The following is a 20663-nucleotide window of genomic DNA, read 5'->3' as shown; positions in this document are numbered from 1 at the left end:
ACAGCAGGAGCAGCCTAACATAGGCTCCAAGGTAGACTAGTCTGAGTTGGTGAGGCTTCCTTCCCTGACAGGGCACCCCCATGGCCAGAGTGAGCCTCTGCTCAGAACCACCCTCCATCAGTTCCTGTCACTCCCATGACAAGAGCCATAGTCCCTGGAGTAGCATGCCCTCTATTGTGCATGCTCTTTTTCTGTCTCTACACACACACACACACACACACACACACACACACAGTTCTTGTAAGTACTGTTGAGAAGTAAGACAAAGTGATCCCTGTAAGTTTTCCTAACTTAAAAGTATGTTATTATAATACCATAGAACACATGGGGGAAGTGGCTCACTCAGGCTGCTGTGTTGGGTATGTCCTGAAAGGAGACCCAGCTGGAGGCAGGAGGCCCATTAATAGGCTGTCACAAAAATTCAGATGAAAGATGCAGACGGCCTGCGCCAGGGTGGGTGCAGAAGCGGCGTTCTGCTCTCAGCTTCCGTGTGCATGTCCCAGGTGAGGCAAACAGGATTTGCTGATAGAGCAGATGTGGGGAGGAGGAGCCATGCCAAACTCTGAAGTTTCATCCCATAAGTGCATTTATTAGAAAATAAGACTAAAACCAAATTATTAGAAAAGAAGACTAAACCCGAATGAAATAAGAAACCAGGAAAAGAAACCAAATAAATCACACACTTATTAAAGTGAAGAAGATGAAGTGAAAAGAGTGAAGAAGATTAAAGCAAAACAATGAAATACAAAAAAAACTAAAAACGCTGATTAAGAAAAAAAGGAGGAAAATACAACCAAAAGACATGAGAAAATTAATGTGACTCTAGATATAGAGATCTTTCAAAATAATTTTAAAAATCTATAAAATTGCTAGGCACAGTGGTTCACGCCTGTAATCCCAGCACTTTGAGAGGCTGAGGCGGGCGGATCACGAGGTCGGGAGATCGAGACCATCCTGGCTAACACAGTGAAACCCCATCTCTACTAAAAATACAAAAAATTAGCTGGGCGTGGTGGCATACGCCTGTACTCCCAGCCACTCAGGAGACTGAGGCAGAAGAATCGCTTGAACCCGGGAGGCGGAGGTTGCAATGAGCCGAGATCGCGCCACTGCACTCCAGCCTGGCGACAGAGCAAGACTCCATCTCAGACAAAAAAAAAAAAATCTATAAAATTGTCTTCTAATAAGTTGGAAAATCCAGCTGTGAAGGAGAGGACAGGTAAAGTGCACTGCCCAGAGGAACTTGCGGGATATTGGGAAACTTCCTTGGCAACAGCCAAGGAAGCCGGCCCAAAGAGATCACTAACAAGTTCTATTAAACAGTAATGCCTATGTGATTTAAATTGGTCCAGACCACGGGAAAAGATGTAAAGCTTTCTAGTCTATTCTGCAAGGCCAGTATCACCCTTACACTAAAATTAGACAGGAATTTTTTTTAAAGCATAGACAAATTTCTCCTTTGAATACAGATGCAAAAATTCTACACTAACAACACTTGGGAAATTCCTTGCAGGCATTTATTAGAAGAACACTATGCAGTGGCCAGGGAAGGTTTAATCAGCATGGCTCATGATTAGGAAATGCATTTACCAGGTTAACACTTAGTGGAAAAGACTGGAGAAAATGAAATTCCCTTCCTGTTTAAAAATGAAACTCTTAATTTGGCTAGAAACCCGCTTCTTTAAGAAGACTATGTAGGGACCTCTTTTTCCTGCAGTCAGGTAACTTAGGCGCCCTGAATTATCTTCCTCACCCCCTAAGAAGTAAATCAATGTATTTAAAAAGATGTCATAAGTGGGAGTTGAACAATGAGAACACATGGACACAGGGAGGGGAACATCAAACACCAGGGCCTTTCAGGGGGTCGGGGGCAAGGGGAGGGAGAGCATTAGGGCAAATACCTAATGCATGCAGGGCTTAAAGCCTAGATGACAGGTTGATAGGTGCAGCAAACACCATGGCACATGTATACCTATGTAACAAATCTGCACGTTCTGCACATGTATCCCAGAACTTAAAGTAAAATAAATTTTTTTTGTTTTTTGAGACAGAGTCTCGCTCTGTCACACAGACTGGAGTGCAGTGGCACAATCTCCGCTCACTGCAACCTCCGCCTCCCGGGTTCACGCCATTCTCCTGCCTCAGCCTCCGGAGTAGCTGGGACTACAGGCGCCCACCACCATGCCCGGCTAATTTTTTGTATTTTTAGTATAGACAGGGTTTCACCGTGTTAGCCAGGATAGTCTCGATCTCCTGACCTTGTGATCCGCCTGCCTTGGCCTCCCAAAGTGCTGGGATTACAGGCGTGAGCCACCACGCCTGGCCCAAAAAAATTTTTTTAAAAAGTAAATATATTAGCCAAGATGTTCTGGATCTAGTAATTGAATGCTAACCAAGATAATGAGATTCACCCAGCCATTTTAGCATACACAGATCATTTAAGAATATAACCATTCTTAAAAATACATAAGATTTTTATTAAAGTCCTAATTTATTTTTACACTTCTAATGCAAATATATATATGGAATAAACATTTCAAAAAAAAAAGATGGATTGATTAAGCAAGTACTTCAGTAATAACTGTTACAGGCAAAGACCATGGATGGAGGCTAAAATTAGTGAGTGGGAGTAGGCTGAGTAACAGGATATTTGCATAGTCTCAAATTATCTCCACACAAAACACAGACCAATTACAAAGTGGAAAACAGTAACTTGACAGAGAAAAATCTGGCAAATAATGAGACATGTCGACATCATATGCCCCAACACGATGCACTGAGAAGGGTACAAGATCACTTTTGTAGTGTTCCTGCCAAAAATGCCTAACTTTAATCATGAGAAGACATCAGGCGGACACAAAATGAGGGACATTCTACAAACTGACAAAATGAGTGACTCTTCAAAAATGGCAACGTCATGAAAAATAAGGAAAGACAAGGTAATCACCACATACTGGGAGAGACTAAGGAGCTGCAACAACCAAATGCGGTTTGGAATTCTGGATTGAATCCTGGACCAGAAAAAAGGATATTAGTGGGACAACTGGCAAAATTCAAATAAGGTCTGTAGTTTAGTCAATGGTATGTTATCAGTGTTAATTTCCTCATTTTGATAACTGTACTATGTAAAATGTTATCAATAGAAGTTGGATGAATCTTATTATTTGTCGAACTTTTCTGTAAGCCTAAATTATTTCAAAATAAAAAGTTAACAGCCAGGCATGGCGGCATGCACCTATAGTTCCAGGTATTTGGGAGGCTGAGAGGCAGGAGGATCACTTGAACCCAGGAGTTCCAGACCAGCCTGGGCAACACAGCAATATTCTACCTCTTAAAAAAAATTTCTTTAAATTAAGTATGGTGGCACATGCCCATAGTCCCAGGTACTTGGAGACTAAGGCAGGAGGATTGCTTGAGCCCAGGAGCTCAAGGCTGCAGTGAGCTATGATCATGCCACTGTATTCCAGCCTGGGTGACAGAATGAGACCCTATCTCAAAAAAAGAAAAAAAAGAAAAAAAGAAAGTCAGCCTATGAAAGCTGTAGGAAAATTTTTAAAAATAAAAATGAATAAAATACAAAAGAGTTAAAGAAATATATTCCATCCAGCATTAATTTAGTTGGTTCAGTTGAGAGGTTTTTTGCCTAAGCCACTAGAAGGCTGGCGTTGCCACCAACTGAGATAGCTAAGCCCACAGTGGCATGGGTTGGGGTTAGGAAGTGAAATTAAGAGGTCAGGGTTAGACCCATTGAGTTTGGGGGTCTCTTAGATACCCAAGTGGGGATATGTAAACAGGCAGCCAAACTTAATGTGTCCAATACGGGGACCCAGAGGATTAATGAATTCATAATTTTAACACACTCCAGGTAAAAATAACATGATTACTTTCTGGAAGTATATAAGCTGATTTAAAAATTCATATGAAAAAATAAACATTTAAGAAGAGCTAGGAAAAACTCTAAAGGACAATGTGGGAGAAATTCACCTTACCTGGTAGGAAAGCATAGTAAAAATCCTCAATAACTAAAACAGTGTGTCTTCAGCATAAATACAGATAAGACAGACAGACAAAAAGAATAGATAGAAACAAAATTTTTTCAGTGAATGGAAGTTTTTAAAAATTAAAATTAAAAATTAAAAATAATAAATAAAATTTGAAAGTTCATAAATACATACAAGAATTTACTAGAAGATAAAGCCAGAAACTCAATTAGTAAAGCTAAAGGTTGCTTTTTAAATAAATAGTTTTGGGAAGCCATTTAGTAAATACCTGAAGAAAAAGATAAGTGTTCAATCCATGCTTTACATTTATATGGGATAAACTACAAACAGATAAAAGATTTCAAAGTAAAAAATGAAAGCATAAAAGCAGGAGAGGAGGCCAGGTGTGGTGGCTCACCCCTGTAATCCCAGCACTTTGGGAGGCCGAGGTGGGCAGATAGCCTGAGCTCAGGAGTTCAAGACCAGCCTGGGCAACACAGTGAAACCCTGTCTCTACTAAAATACAAAGAATTAGCCAGGCATGGTGGTGTGCACCTGTAGTCCTAGCTACTCGGGAGGCTGAGGCAGGAGAATCGTGTGAACCCAGGAGGCGGAGGTTGCAGTGAGCCGAGATTGTGCCACTGCATTCCAGCCTGGACAACAGAGTGAGACTCCGTCTCCAAAAAAAAATTAAAAACAAAAAAAGGAGGAGAGGCAAAAATAGCCAAATTTCTTTGTAATTTTGGAGTAGAAAATGTCATATGAGTCATCGAAAACTTGATTCAAAAGCCAGCAGACATTTCAAAAAATTGACAATCTACTGCTTAGGGATCAAAATTGTCTACCCAGCAAACAGTCCCTTAAGCAAGGTCAAGGGGCAAATGACAAAATACAGAAAGATAGCTGCAACTCATAGCATGTATAAAGCACTCACAGAAATAAAGAACCTGACAAATAACTTGACAGAAAAAATGAACAGGCCAGGGGAGGTAGCTCATGCCTGTAATCCCAGCACTTTGGGAGGCTAAGGTGGGAAGACGGCTTGAGCCTAGGAAATTGAGACCAGCCTGGGCAACACAGTGAGACCCTGTTTCTACAAAATATAAAAACAGCCAGGCACGGTGACTCACGCCTGTGAACCCAGCACTTTGGAAGGCCAAAGCAGGAGGAGTACCTGAGATTAAGAGTTCGAGATGAGCCTGGCCAACATGGTGAAACCCCATCTCTAATAAAAATACAAAAATTAGCTGGGCATGGTGGCAGGTGCCTGTAATCCCAGCTACTCGGGAGGCTGAGGCAGGAGAATTGCTTGAACCAGGGAAGTGGAGGTTGCAGTGAGCCAAGATGACGCCATTACATTCCAGCCTGGGCAACAAGAGCAAAACTCCATCTCAAAAAAAAAAAATTATATATATGTGTGTGTGTGTATGTATATAAAATTATGTATATATACACATATATGTGTATAATTATATATACATATACATATATACACACATATGTATGTATATATAATTTTTGTATTATATATGTATTAATATGTATTATAGATGTGTTCATATATATAATTTTTATATCTATATTAGCTGGGCATGGTAGTACATGCCTGTGGCCCCAGCTACTCAGGAGGCTGAGGTGGGAGGATTGCTTTAGCCTGGGAGGTTGAGGCTGCAGTGACCCATGATCATGATGCCACTACACTCCAGCCCGGGTGACAAAGAGCCAGACCCTGTCTCAAAAAAAAAACAAAAAAAGGACAAAGCACATAAACAGTTAAGAGAAAAGGAAATAAGTCAGTCAAACATCTGAAAAAATGTCCAACCACACTCTGTGCATTAAAACTACAATGGGATATCTATCAGATGGGTGAAATTCTAGAAGTTCAAAATACACTCTGCCAACAGAGCTAGGAGAAATATGGTAGTCTCACACTGCAGAAAGGTGCAGTGCCTACAAACAGCCATCTGGCACCATCTATCCCATTTCTGAGAATTTCTCCAACAGGTATCTCCCGACTGCATATGAAGTGGCATATGTACAAATGTATTCATTATGTCACTGTTGTTTTTAAGAGACAAAAATTAGAAATAATCCAGGAGTCCAACAATACAAGATCTATTAAATAAGCCAGGCTATGGTCCTGCCACAGAACAGTACACAGCAGTTTAAAAAGAGAGATTTAATTTGTTCAGAATAGAAGAGAAAAAAAAAGAAAGAAGTCTCTATGAACCGGTATGAAAAGAATCTCTAGGACACACTGTGAATTTTTTTTTAAAGCCAAGATATAAAACAGTACATCACATCATACCTTTTGTATAGAAAGGGGAATATTTTTAAAAATTCACATTTGCTCACATTTGCAAATGGATAGATGGATAGAAAAAAATAATAAAAGTAATTACCTCTAGAGAGCAAGAAAAACAGGCTGGACAGAGACACGAATGAGAGCAAACCTTTCCAATTTAGACCTTTTCATATCATTTTGATGTTTGAACTACCTCATCCTACTACCTATTCAACCATTAATTAGAAGAATAAAGTTAGAGGACTCACACCTCCCAATTTCAAAACTTACTACAAAGTTACAGTAATCAAAACAGTATGGTACTGTGTAAGTACAGAAACATAGAACAATGAACTAGAACTGTAAGTCCAGAAGTAAACCCTCATATATATGGTCACAAATATATATGTGTGTGTATATGTATATATATTATATTATATATACACATTATTAAAAATTATATATCTAATATTATATACATTATATATAATTTTTTTCTGAATTTGTAGTCCCTGAATCAATAAGGTTTTGAACTCTTCCCATTCCTCCTGCTGAATGATTCAGACTTTTCCTTTCATCCCAAGTCACCTTACTTACTTGGATTGTAACAACACTGAACAGAAGTTTCTTTCTACCTATGCCTGCATCTTCTTTTAAAAATTATCTTTATTTCTTCCAATTGAATTGTATCATAGACTCTCGGCTAAGGAGAAAGAGCTGATCCTGCAATTCATGGCCAGAAGTGCGGAGGAAATTCAGGAAATGAGATAAAAGTGAGGAAGGAGAATAAGGACAGGAGGGGGAAAGAGCCCAGAGAGAATGGAAAGAATAGAAAGGATGGCAAAGCCACCAAAATGGACCAGTCCTCATCTCCTGAGACCCAGAGGCATTCATTGCACAAAATCACAAAGCACCCACTGTGCATAAGGCATGCTGCCATTAGTGCAGGAGTGCAAAACCCCACCATACGACTGACACTGCTTTTTTAAAAAAATTTTTTTAGAGACAGGGTCTTACTCTATCACCTGGGCTAGAGTGCAGTGGCGTGATCATAGCTTGCTGCTGCCTTGAACTCCTGGGCCCAAGCAATCCTCCTGCCTCAGCCTCTCAATTAGCTGGGACTATAGGCGTGCACCATCACACTCAGCTAATTTTTTCTTTTTTTTTCTTTTCTTTTTTTCTTTTTTTTTTAAGAGATGGGGTCTTGCTATGTTGCCCAGGCTGGTCTAGAACTCCTGGGCTGAAGTGATTCTCCTGCTTCGACCTCCCAAAGTGCTGGGATTATAGGTGTGAGCCACTGTAGTGGCTGACATTGCTTTTAGGGTGGCCATGGTTATTTTAGGTAGGGGAAGGGAGAACTGGCAAGATCAGGTTGCTGTTCACAATAGACAATCAACTAAGCAAATCAATGAAATCACGAAAAGACAGGGTTTAATAACGAAAGTAGATATAGTTTGCCATTTGGGAAGAGGGATGCTACATTGTAGCTGTGAAGATGATTTACATGTAAGACCAAAAAAGAGACATGCAGGAATAAATAATGAAGTCAGTAATCAAATTAATGAAGAGAACGAAAGAAAAGGAAAGAATGAGAGAAAATATAAACGTATTTGGCCAAAATCAGTCGGACATCTGTGCCAAACTTCTACACAAGAGCAACAGCCTGTACCACAGTTTGCCAACCCTGCCACTCATTAACAATGAAGACACGATCCCACATTATAATTTCCTAAATTTACAAGAAAAATAATGCCTTTGGCATCACAGTCTTTGCCAAAGTATATAGAACAGGCTTCCACTGAAAGTTCACTCATGCTGTTAAAATGCTTTAAATAGTAAACAGAGTAGAAAATTAAACAAATCCACAGAAATCAGTACTAAGCACAAAACAAAAACTTAGATGTGGTCTTCCAGCTCCTGGCACTTTCTCTTTGCATTATGAAGCAGGAGAGGCACGGGCATCATGGACGTCCCATGGAGCACACAGAGCAGAAGCGGTCATAAACTGCTGCCCTCCTGACGTGTCTGTCCACATGTCTCTAGCTCTTAGATGCCCACAACAAATCAGACCCAGCAGAGAATATACAGGTAATCCTTTTGAATACTGTAGCAGCTTCTGATTTGCTGAACAAAGCTGACTAGTGAATGTTTCCCTGAGCCCATTACAAATGCCTCAGAGCTGGAACTAGAAGCTTGAGAGCAAAGGTTGCCCTTCTCCACTATTCCATTTTGGTATAACTTTTTTTTTTCTAACTATAAAAGCAATGCATGCTTAACACTCAACTTGGACAGCATTCAACGCCTCCTGCCAAATGGGGCCTTCAGCATTCATGTGAAGGCTGGAGATCCCTGAGGGCTGTCGAGGATACAAGTGACCCAGTTTCCTGTGCCTACTCGGTCTGGGGACCCAATAATGCACCCTCAACGTTTAGCTCATTCTCAGTAGAGGGGAAAATATGACAGGACTATTCACTAGAGTTTTTCCCGTAAAGCAATGATTCGAGAAACAGCCATGAAATGAGGAAAGTTCCACCCTTTGAGAGCAGCAGGGTTACGAGCTGTGGAAGACTAGAAATGGCTGCAAACTCTTTGACACTCCTGTCATTACAGCGTGGGACTGTATCCCCTCCCCTTGAATCGGGGTAGGCTGTGAGACTGCTTTGACCAACATTATATGACAGAAGTAAGGCTGTGCCACTTTCCAGGCCTGGTCTGAAGGGATCAGCACATCTATTCCCATCTTGGAACGCCTGCTCTTGCAATGCTCACTGTGGAGGAAGCCAGCACCATGTTATGAAGCCAACTGCCCTGAGACCACCAGGTTGGGAGGAGCCCAGCAACGTGGGGAGGCCAAGGATGAGAAGTGGGGAGGAGTAGGGGGAGGAGAGCAGAAAGGGGAAGAGGGTACACTGCGGCCGTTTTAGAAGGAAGAAAGGAAGGAAGGAAGGGATTGAAGGAGAGTGGAAGAATGAGTGAGCAGGAGGAAGGGAAGGAGGAAGGGAGAGAGGGAGGGAGAAGGGAAAATGTGTGCAAGCCTAGGGAGCTTGCTGGGACACAGGAAGTGCCTCTAAATGGGCCCATACAAAAAACCCTTCCTGATACTACAGCCTGCAGCTTCTCTCATCCTTCTCATCTCAGCTTAAATATCTCTCCCGGCTGTCTTTGCCGCTAACAAACATAGAAGTCAGCCAGTGCACCAGATGACCAAGTTGCCAGATTGCCAACAGTGTTTTTCAGCAATGTGGTCTCTCTTCCACTCCTCCATCCAAGTCTGTCCCTGAACCTCTTGAACCTGCTCAGGCCAGTCACACACCTGCCTAGAGCTGGGTACTCCAGCGGCTTTACTGGGGACCTGGCCGTGAACTCTGTCATTTCTCCAGCCGAAGCAGACAGCTAATCCTCCTGCCCCGATGTTCATCCTAGCCCTACCTTGTCTCCTATGCAAAGAGGAGTGCATTTTTACACAATGCATTCAGGATATCACCTGGCCCAAGTTTTCCCGAGAACTGCACTGCCACAGGGCTGCTTCTTAGGGTGGCCAGCCATCCTAGTTTGCCCAGGACTTAGGGGTTTCTAGGGATGTGGGATGCTCAGTGCTTGAGCAGGAGCATGCTGGGAAAACCTGATCTCTCCTCTGAGGCTGGTCTGTCCAGTGCCCCAGGTCATTACAATAGAAGAAGAGGCTCAGGGAGTTTTTAAAAGAAAAATAGGCTGGGTGCAGTGGCTCACACCTGTATCCCAGCACTTTGGGAGGCCAAGGCGGGCAGACCACTTGAGCCCAGGAGTTTGAGACCAGCCTGGGCAACATGGCGAAACCGTCTCCAATCTTTTACACTTTATGTAAAATATAAAAGAAAAACAGTGGGGGTGTTTCCAATTTAAATAGCATGCACCCTAGTGGCCAGTCAATATTTAACGAGGGGCAACAGTATATACCCACATACAAGCATAAAGATCAACAACACTCTGCATGGGTATTGGTTTGATGAGTGAAGAAGAATCGACAAATGACCTAAACACAGCTCAGACAAAATCATGCCCAAGCACATGTGCAGCCACCACCTTAGCAACTAACCCTGTTATTCATCCCTAACACTCCCTCAAAGCATGCATCACACCAGTCACCTCAGAAGGTTCTGATGACACTTGTTTCTGAAAGGAGAATCGCTCATATACAACTGGTAAATGAAAGTGCATATACCACAGAGGCTGTATCTCGGCAGAGGTGGGTTTTCTCAGACAAGGAGAGCCAGACTAGTGGGAATAAAATGACAGCCTTCAGCAGAAAAGCCCTCAGCACTGGCAGCAGAAGCCCCTAAAAGTATCTTATGAAAATAAAAAACAAGTGCCTACTGCCTTCCAACCCAGCCACAGGACTTTGGTGTTCTGCTATTAACTACATTTTTCCCATAAGCCCTGAGAGTTTTAGCAGCAGTTTCGCAGAGCAGGAGGTTTCTGAGGAACGTTACCACGCTGTGGCAGGAACAGCCACACTAGTTTAGTATCTCTCTTCTCTAGACCGTGAGCTCCTTTAGGGCAGGAACTGCATCACTCTTACTCGGCACTGTATACCCAGAGCCTAGCACAAGGGCTGACAGATAAAGTGTCTTATTGATGGATGTTACAAAACTGACTTGAATGGAACCAATAATATCTCCCCCAGCAGAAACAGGACTAAAATCCTGGATGAACATCCTGCTCAGAGAGGAAAGACACTCTGGCCTCAGGGCACACTGCTCCCCTTCCTAGGCCCAAATGAGGCCCAAAAACCCCTCCGCTGATTTCCTTGATCATGACGGAGAAGGCAGGAAAGTCCCAGTAGACTCAACAAATACAGAAAAAATAACAGAAAAGGGCCAGGCGCAGTGGCTCACGCCTGTAATCCCAGCACTTTGGGAGGCGGAAGTATGCAGATCACTTGAGGTCAGGAGTTCCAGACCAACCTGGCCAACATGGTGAAACCCTGCCTCTACTAAAAATACAAAAATTAGCCAGGTGTGGTGGCAGGCGCCTATAGTTCCAGCTACTTAGGAGGCTGAGGCAGGAGAATCGCTTGAACCTGGGAGGAGGAGGTTGCAGTGAGCCCAGATTGCACCAATGCACTCCAGCCTGGGCGACAGAGTGAGACTCTGTCACAAAATAAAAAAAAAGAAAGATAACAGAAAAGGCCAATAAGCCAAGAAGATGTGAATTTTACAGTGAAGCAAAGATATCAGTGAAGCTCAGGTTCTAGAGACAGCTGCTGGTTCGATTCCAGGCTCTGCCACTTACGTGCTGAGTGACCTTCCATAGGTTACCGTGCTGCACCTCACCTACAGAATGGCAGTAATCCCCATACTCACCTCTTAGAATTGTTGTGAGTATTCAATGAGATAAAGAATGAAAGAGTGTTTGCTTTGCACAGGGCCTGGAATATAACAAGTCCTCAACAGAGGTATTTTGTCATGTTATTAACTAACAATAATAATAAACATGTGTGGGCCGGGCGCGGTGGCTCACCCCTGTAATCCCAGCACTTTGGGAGGCTGAGGCAGGTGGATCACAAGGTCAGGAGGTCAAGACCAGCCTGGCCAAGATGGTGAAACCCCGTCTCTACTAAAAACACAAAAATTAATTAGCCGGGCACGGTGGTGGGTGCCTGTAATCCCAGCTACTCGGGAGGCTGAGGCATGAGAATCACTTGAATCTGGGAGGCGGAGGTTACAGTGAGCTGACATCGCGCCACTGCACTCTAGCGTGGGTGACAGAGCAAGACTCCGTCTCAAAAATAATAACAATAATAATAATTAAAAAAAACATGCGTGAGGACCAAACCATAACTAGCTTCCCCTCCAGGGTTCCACTGTATACAGAACAAGTGAAAGAGCTTGGGGTGATATTACCAAGCGGGCCATAAAACAACAGGAACCAAGAGAGCCGGCCTGCTGTGGGCACATGCATCACAGCAGGGACCATGTGGGAAGAGCTGCGGCAGATGAGGAAATGTCCCTAACAGCATGGGTGCTGGCAGGGATGCGAGGAACACAGAGAAGGAACAAAGGGGACAACGATCTTCTCTCTGTCACTAACAACAAATAAGAGAAACAAATCAAATATAAATGTAAAATAAAATTTCACTTAGGAAAGGAGAAGGGAGTGAAAAAATGTTAAATCTAATTAAACTTTACGTTTTAAAGTTGCTGAAGTGGTCTTAAAAATCCTAAAATAAGGAAAATGTATTTAGCATTTCATCTGCATTCCAACATCCCTTGGGCTCACAGAGCCTTTTCATACTGGAGCTGGAAGCCAAATTCTCAAAATTAACCAAAGACAGCAAATGTGTAACGCATGCTCTATGAATTTTGTTTCATTGGAGGCTGTAAAAGAGACAAAGCCAAAAGAAAATGTGACACACTGTTGATATAATTGTAGGACTTCTGGAAGTTCAAAACATTTGGAAATAAATTTTGATTAAAACTGTCTGTATATGCTGTATGAAAGGAGAAAAGGTTAGCCCTTGACAAGGATGGAAGGGGCCCTTGGGCCTGACAACACGCATAAGGTTAAGGCATTGCCACCTACTTCGTAGCATCTAACCATGATTTTTTACTCTTATTAGGGGAATAAGAAAGTAAATCTATAACCAACATTAAAATTACTTTGCACTTGTAATCAAAATAGTTCTATGATTTGTCTCTGACTATTCACAGAATTGTACATTCTGGTGTTTTTTGTTTTGTTTTGAGACAGGGTCTCGCTCTGTCACCCAGGCTGGAGTGCAGCGGCACCATCTCAGCTCACTGCAGCCTCAATCTCCCGTGTGAAAGCGATCTTCCCACCTCAGCCTCCTGAATAACTGGGACTAGAGGCACACAACCCCATGTGTGGCTAATTTTTTTGCATTTTTTGTAGAGACGAGATTTTGTCATATTGCCCAGGCTGGTCTTAAACTCCTGGGCTAAAGCAATCCACCCGTCTTGGCCTCCCAAAGTGCTGAGATTACAGGCAAGAGCCACCATATCCAGCCATAAATTCTGGTTTTTTAAGCCCAAGTCATTTCACATTTGCTTTTCCAAAATGCATTAAATTGTAATATTAAAATCCTTTAAAAAAACTGTGTATAATTTATGTCAATTTTTCATCAAAATGATCAGATGTATTATACACCATGAGCTTAAATTCTGATCCATTATAAAATTATTTATGATTGCCCCAGACACTTCATATAATTACCTAGATAAAATATACATTATTTCAAGAAGTATGTCAGGTGTGGTGGCACACCGTCTGTAGTCCCAGCTTGGGAGGCTGAGGAGAAAGGATCACTTGAGCCCAGGAGTTCAAGCCCAGCCTAAGTAACATAGCAAGACCCTCTCTGTCAAAAAGAAGATGTTTTTAGGAATAAATAACTAATGTTTTAGAATAAATAAAAGATGTTTTTAGGAATACAAACACCCAATAATAATAAACTATCCTCTTTAAAAACGTAGACGAAAGCAGTTTTCCTTTCATTCAAGCATTCCTTAACAACTATAAATGTTCACCCATTTAAAATGCCTTCACTTATGCTTTTCTGATATTCCTTGCTTTCATCTATGTTTCAAGGGACTTTAGAGCATTCTAAAACTCATCTGAGATTACTCAGAAATTGAATGATTCCACAAACACCTGCAAGCAGAGAAGAACAATGCTGGCAGCATCTAATCTTTGTCTCAGAAAAGAAAAATAATTACTCAGAGGACTTGACTTAATTACTCATTCTGTGAAGAAACATGTTTGCAGCAAACCACTTTGGAGGATCCCAGTGGACATAGGGTAGGAAAAACCACTGGAGACATCCATGACCAGACTTGTAAATGGAGTTCTAAATTTGGATATTTCCAGGAGAGGCAAATCTATTCTGCTCTATCAGAACCCAAGTAAGAGTGGGATTTGAATTAAGTTGGGAATGTTCTGTTCATCTAGAATCCATGTATTCTTACAGCAAATGGATATTTTTACAAGTAGAAAGAGCATTAAAAGGAAATGCCAAGGAGGAGTAGGAATATCACCCATCTAAACATGAGCACATCAAATAAGCTGACAATCCTCAATGTGGGCTCTGCTACAGAGCTTCAAAAAAATTTCAAAAATTTTATTAAGGTTGAAAGTAAGCCTAATAAAAAAAAATCTGGGTTTGCTTAATCCAGAGAGAGAAAGTTAGAGCATAGGAAACACTAAAGAGTTAACAATTAGGATGGGCTTGGTGGCTCACGCCTGTAATCCCAGCACTTTGGGCAGCCATGTCAGGTAGATTGCTTGAGCCCAGGAGTTCAAGACCAGACTTGGCAACATAGTGAAACACCATTTCTACTAAAAAAAAAATACAAAAAAAATTAGCCGAGTGTGGTGGCACGTGCCTGTGGTCCCAGCAACTTGAGAGGCTGAAGTAGGAGGATCACCTGAGCCCAGGAGGTGGAGGTTGCAGTGGGCAGAGATCTCGTACCACTGCACTCCAGCCTGGGTGACAGAGTGAGACCCTGTCAAAAAAAAAAAAAAAGTTAATAACTGTCTACAAAAGGGTGTAACTAGAGCAACAGATACTGCAGTTCGACATTGAAAAAGACATTCTACTTATGAAGGGCTCAAAATGAAATGCATTACCAAAAGAGGCTATGTTTTCTAATTTAAAAAAAAAAATTTTTTTCTTATGTATTTCTCCATGAAGACCTATGAATATGTTTTCCAGTAACCTTGAAGAAAAGGGTAAAATATGATGATATTTAGTGCAATTTATCCCCAGAAATATGAAAAGAAACTAGAAATGAATGATGCCCTTAAAGTCTTTACAGAATCACAGTTCTCCTGAAAACCAGGACCATTATTCTAAGACATTTTCTAGCTAAGTCTTGATTAGTTTAACTAGGTTGGCACACCCAAGAATAAACAGGTAAGCAGAGACCTAAATCTGCATTATCCAATATGACAGCCATGACCTATACACGGCCATTGGGCACCTGAAATGTGGCTGGTCCGAATTGTTAAGTATAAACTACACACAAAGTTTTGAAGACTTATTACAAAATTCTTAGCACAAAAGTGGGGAAAAGAGAAACTTATAGCACTAAATGTGTTTATTAGAAAAGAAGAAAGAACTAAAATCAATAATCTAAGTTTCCTCCATAGGAAACTAGAAAAACAAGAGCAATTAAATGCAGAGTAAGCAGAAGAAAAGCAATAACAAAAATTAGAGCAGAGTGCTTGCTTCAGCAGCACATATACTAAAATTGGAACAATACAGAGAAGATTAGCATATAAACTTTTTTTAAAAAATAGAGCACAAATCAATTGACAATAGGAAACCAGTAGAGAAAATCAAACCAAAAGCTGGCTCTTTGAAAAAATAAAGTCAATAAGCTTCTAGAAAGGATAACTAAGAAAAAAAAAAGAGGACACAAATCACCAATATTGAAAATGAAACAGAGGACATCACTATAGAGTCCATGGACATTAAAAAGAGGGTAAGGGGATACCACGAACAACCTATATCCACAAATCTGATCACTTAGACAAAAAGACCAATTCCCTTAGTTTCTCAGGGTTCCCAAAGAAAAAAAAAGAAATTAAGAAAAGACCAATTTCTTGAAAGGTACAATCTGCCAAAACTCTCACAAGAAGAAATAGACAGGCTGGGTGCAGTGGCTAACGCCTATAATCCCAGCACTTTGAGAGGCCGAGGCAGGTGCATCATCTGAGGTCAGGAGTTTGAGACCAGCCCAGCCAACATGGTGAAACCCCTTCTCTACTAAAAATACAAAAATTAGCTGGGCATGGTGGCATGCACCTGTAATCCCAGCTACTCAAAAGGCTGAGGCAGGAGAATCGCTTGAACCTGGGAGGCAGAGGGTGCAGTGAGCTGAGATTGTGTCACTGCACTCCAGCCTGAGTGACCAAGCGAGACTCTATCTCAAAAAAAAAAAGAAAGAAGAAGAAAAAGACAATTTGGATAGACTATATCCATTGAGGAAACTGAAGCAATATTTAATAACCTTTCAAAAAGAAACACCAGGCCTAGATGGGGTCATTGGTGAATTCTATCAAACATTTAGGGAATAAATTATACCAATTCTCTACAATCTATCTCTTTCAGAAGATAGAAGCAGTGGGGGTACTTCCCAACTCATTCTATGGGGCCAGAATCTACCCTAATACCGAAACCAGATAAAGAAATTACAAGAGCCGGGTGCAGTGGCTCATGCCTGTAATCCCAGCACTTTGGGGCCTAGACATGTAGATCACTTGAAGTCAGGAATTCGAAACCAGCCTGGCGAACATGGTGAAACCCCGTCTCTATTAAAAATACAAAAATTAGCCAGGTGTGGTGGCACACACCTGGATCCCAGCTACTCAGGAGGCTGAGGTATGAGAATCGTTTGAACCCAGAAGGCAGAGGTTGCAGAGCCAAGATTGCACCACTGTACTCCAGCCTGGACAACAGTCCAATACCTCTCATTAATACAGACACAAAAATCTTCAACAAAATAGCAAATAGAATCCAACAATGTATAAAAAGAATTATACACCATGATCAAGTGGGATTTATCCCAGGTATGCAAAGCTTATTCAACTTAAAAATCAATTAATCAATCAAGCTAAAGAAGAAAAATCACATCTTCACATCCATAAACACAGAAAAAGCATGTGATGAACTTTAACATCCAGTCATGATAGAAACTCTCAGTCAACTAGGAATGGCTTTTTTTTTTTTTTTTGAGACAGAGTCCCGCTCTGTCATCCAAGCTGGAGTACAGTGGCGTAATCTTGGCTCACTGCAACCTGCGCCTCCCACGTTCAAGCGATACTCCTGCCTCAGCCTCCCAAGTAACTGGGATTACAGGTGCGTGCTACCACACCTGGCTAATTTTTGTATTTTTTGTAGAAATGGGGTTTCCCATGTTGCCCAGGCTGGTCTCAAACTCCTGACTTCAGATGATCTGACCTCCTCGGCTTCCCAAAGTGCTGGGATTACAGGCGTGAGCCACCACGCCTGGCCGGGGAGAACTTCTTCAACTTGATAAACAGTATCTTCAAAAAACCTACAGCAAACGTCATACTTAACAGTGGGAAACTAGAAGCTTTCCCACTAAGAGCAGAAATAAGCCAAGGATATCCCCACTCACCACTCTTTCCAACACTGGACTGGAAGTCCTAGCTAATGAAATAAGGCAAGAAATAAAAAGAAAAATAAAACTGTCTTTGTTTGCAGATGACATGATCATCCAAGAAGAAAATCCTAAAGACTAAACACAAAAAACTGAAACCAGGCAGTGATTACAGCAAGGCTGCAGGATACAAAAGTCAATCACTTTCCTATATACCAGCAATGAACAAGTGGAATTTGAGATTAAAAACACAATACCATTTACATTAGCACCCCCCAGAATGAAACACTTAGGTATAAATCTTTAAAAAATTAGAATATCTATATGAGAAAAATTAAAGAAGTGATTAAAGAAGTCAGAGCACTAAAGAAATGGAGAGAGAGATATTCCATGTTCATAGACAGGGAGATTCAATATAGTCAAGGTGTCAGTTCTTCCCAACTTCATCTATAGACTCAATGCAATCCCAATCTAAATCCAGCAAGTTATTTTGCAGATATCAACAAACTGATTCTAAAGTTTATATGGGGAAGCAAAAGACCCAGAATGGTCAAAAAAATATTAAAAGAGAAGAACAAAGTTAACGGGCTGACACTATATGACTTCAATACTTATAATAAAGCTACAATAAATAAGACAGTGTGGCATCGATGAAAGAAGAGAGAAACAGACCAATGGAACAGAACAGAGAGCCCAGAATTCGACCCTGATAAATACAGTGAATTGATCTTTGACAAAGGAGCAAAGGCAATACAATGGAGCAAGGGGTCTTTTCAACAAATGATGTTGGAATAACTGGATATCCACAAAAAAGCGCCTCTAGACAAAGACCACAGACCCTTCACAAAAATTATCTGAAATGAATCATAGGCCTAAATGTAAAATGCAAACTATAAAGCTCCTAGAAGATAACAGGAAAAAATCTAGATTATGTTGGGTAGGATGATGACTTTTTAGATATAATACCAAAGGCACAATCTATGAAAATAAGAAATTGATAAGCTAAGCTTTATTAAAATTAAAATTTTCCTCTCCATGAAAGGCACTGTCAAGAGAATGAAAAGACAAGCCACAGATTGAGAAAACATATTTACAAAAGAAATATCCTATAAAGGATAAATATTTGTAAATTGAATATTCACAGAAGACATATCTGATAAAGGATAAATATTTGCAAGTTGAATATTTGCAAAAGACATATCTGATAAAGGACTAGTATCCAAAATATAAAAAGAACTCTTAAAACACAGTAAGAAAACAATCCAATTTTTTAAAATGGGCCAAAGACCTTAACAGATACCTCACCAAAGATGATATACAGATAGTAAATAAGCATATGAAAAAATGTTCCATATCATATGTCATCAGGGAAATGTAAATTAAAATGAGGTACCACTACATACCTATTAGAATGGCCAAAATCCAAAACAATTACAACACCAAATATTAGCAAGAATGGGGAGCAACAGGAACTCTCATTCATTGCTGGTGGGAATGCAAAATGATCCAGCCACTTTGCAAGACAGTTTGGCAGCTTCTTAACAAACTAAACATACTTATTAAGTCCAGCAATTGCATTTCTTGGTATTTGCACAAAAGAGCTGAAAACTTATATACATACAAAACCTGCTATAAACAGATGTTTGGCCAGGCATGGTGGCTCACACCTGTAATCCCAGCACTTTGGGAGGCTAATGTGGGCGGATTACCTGAGGTCAGGAGTTTGAGACCAGCCTGGCCAACATGCCAAAACCCCACCTCTACTACAAATACAAAAATTAGCCAGGTGTGGTGGCATGCACCTGTAATCCCAGCTACTCGGAAGGCTGAGGCAGGAGAATCACTTGAACCCGTGAGGCAGAGGTTGCAGTGAGCCGAGATCACACCACTGCACTCCAGCCTGGGCAACAGAGCAAAACTCCATCTCAAAAAATAAAATACATAAAAAATAAGAAAACATAGATGTTTATAGCAGCTTTATTCATAACTGCCTAAACTTGGAAACAATCAAGATATCCTTCAGTAAGCGAATAAATAAACTGTGGTATCTCCAGACTATAGAACATTATTCAGTGCTAATACAAAATGAGCTATTAAGCCATGAAAAGAGAAACATTAAATGCATACTACTAAGTCAAAGAAGCCAATCAGAAAAGGCTACACACTGTATTATTCCAAATATATGACATTCTAAAAAAGGCAAAACTATGGAGGCAGTAAAAAGATCAGTGGTTGACAGGAGTTAGGGAAGAGAGAGGGATGAATAGCCAGAGCACAGAGGATTTTTAGGGCACTAAAAATTACCATTACTGGCCGGGCGCGGTGGCTCACACCTGTAATCCCAGCACTTTGGGAGGCCAAGACAGGCGGATCACGAGGTCAGGAGATCGAGACCATCCTAGCTAACATGGTAAAACCCCATCTCTACTAAAAAAAAATAAAATAAAATAAAAAATTAGCCGGGTGTGGTGGCTGGCGTCTGTAGTCCCAGCTACTCGGGAGGCTGAGGCAGGAGAATGGCATGAGCCCGGGAGGCGGAGCTTGCAGTGAGCCAAGATTGTGCCACTGTGCTCCAGTCTGGGCGACAGAGCAAGACTCCATCTCAAAAAAAAAAATTACCGTTACTGAGTATATACCCAAAGGACTATAAATCATTCTACTATAAAGACACATGCACACGTATGTTTACTGCAGCACTGTTTACAATAGCAAAGACTTGGAACCAACCCAAATGTCCATCAGTGATAGACTGGATAAAGAAAAGGTGGCACCTACACACCACGGAATACAATGCAGCCATAAAAAAGGATGAGTTCACATCCTTTGCAGGGACATGGATGAAGTTGGAAACCATCATTCTCAGCAAACCATCACAAGAACAGAAAACCAAACGCCACATATTCTTACTTATAAGTGGGAGTTGAATAAGTAGAACACATGGACACACCGGGACCTGTTGAGGGGTGGGGGGCTAGGGGAGGGATAGCATTAGGAGAAATAACTAATGTGGGTGATGGGTGGATGGATGCAGCAAACCACTATGGCACATGTATACCTATGTAACAAAACTGCACGTTCTGCACATGTACCCCAGAACTTAAAGTATACTAATAATTTTTTTTAAAAAAGACAAAATGTTAGGAGAAAAGAACTGTCAAGCTAGGATTCCATGCCCAGCTAAGCAATCATAAAGAATTAAGGCAAAATAAAAACATTTTAAAACCTACAATGACTATGTTCCACTAACACATTCTTAGTAAACAACTGATATATCATAGA

The 20663-nt window shown here is 41.1% G+C and overlaps 1 protein-coding gene, 1 non-coding gene and 1 pseudogene across 2 annotated transcripts in view; 2 read left to right on the top strand and 1 right to left on the bottom strand.

Moving 5' to 3' along the window:
- The window catches only part of DTD1 (D-aminoacyl-tRNA deacylase 1), a 171087-nt gene that overhangs the window by 140223 nt on the left and 10201 nt on the right, over positions 1-20663 (bottom strand). The gene's annotated exons all lie outside the window — the stretch shown is intronic.
- LOC112438031 (U6atac minor spliceosomal RNA) lies at positions 12731-12851 on the top strand. Its single transcript, XR_003026536.1, has one exon. It is a non-coding gene; the product is annotated as a U6atac minor spliceosomal RNA (small nuclear RNA).
- LOC112437996 (U6 spliceosomal RNA) lies at positions 15480-15536 on the top strand (annotated as a pseudogene).

Source organism: Pan paniscus, chromosome 21, assembly GCF_029289425.2.
Source record: "Pan paniscus chromosome 21, NHGRI_mPanPan1-v2.0_pri, whole genome shotgun sequence".
In the NCBI taxonomy this organism is placed as follows: Eukaryota; Metazoa; Chordata; class Mammalia; order Primates; family Hominidae; genus Pan; species Pan paniscus.
Note: the sequence above shows the minus strand (reverse complement) of the source record. Positions and strands in the feature narration are given on the sequence as shown.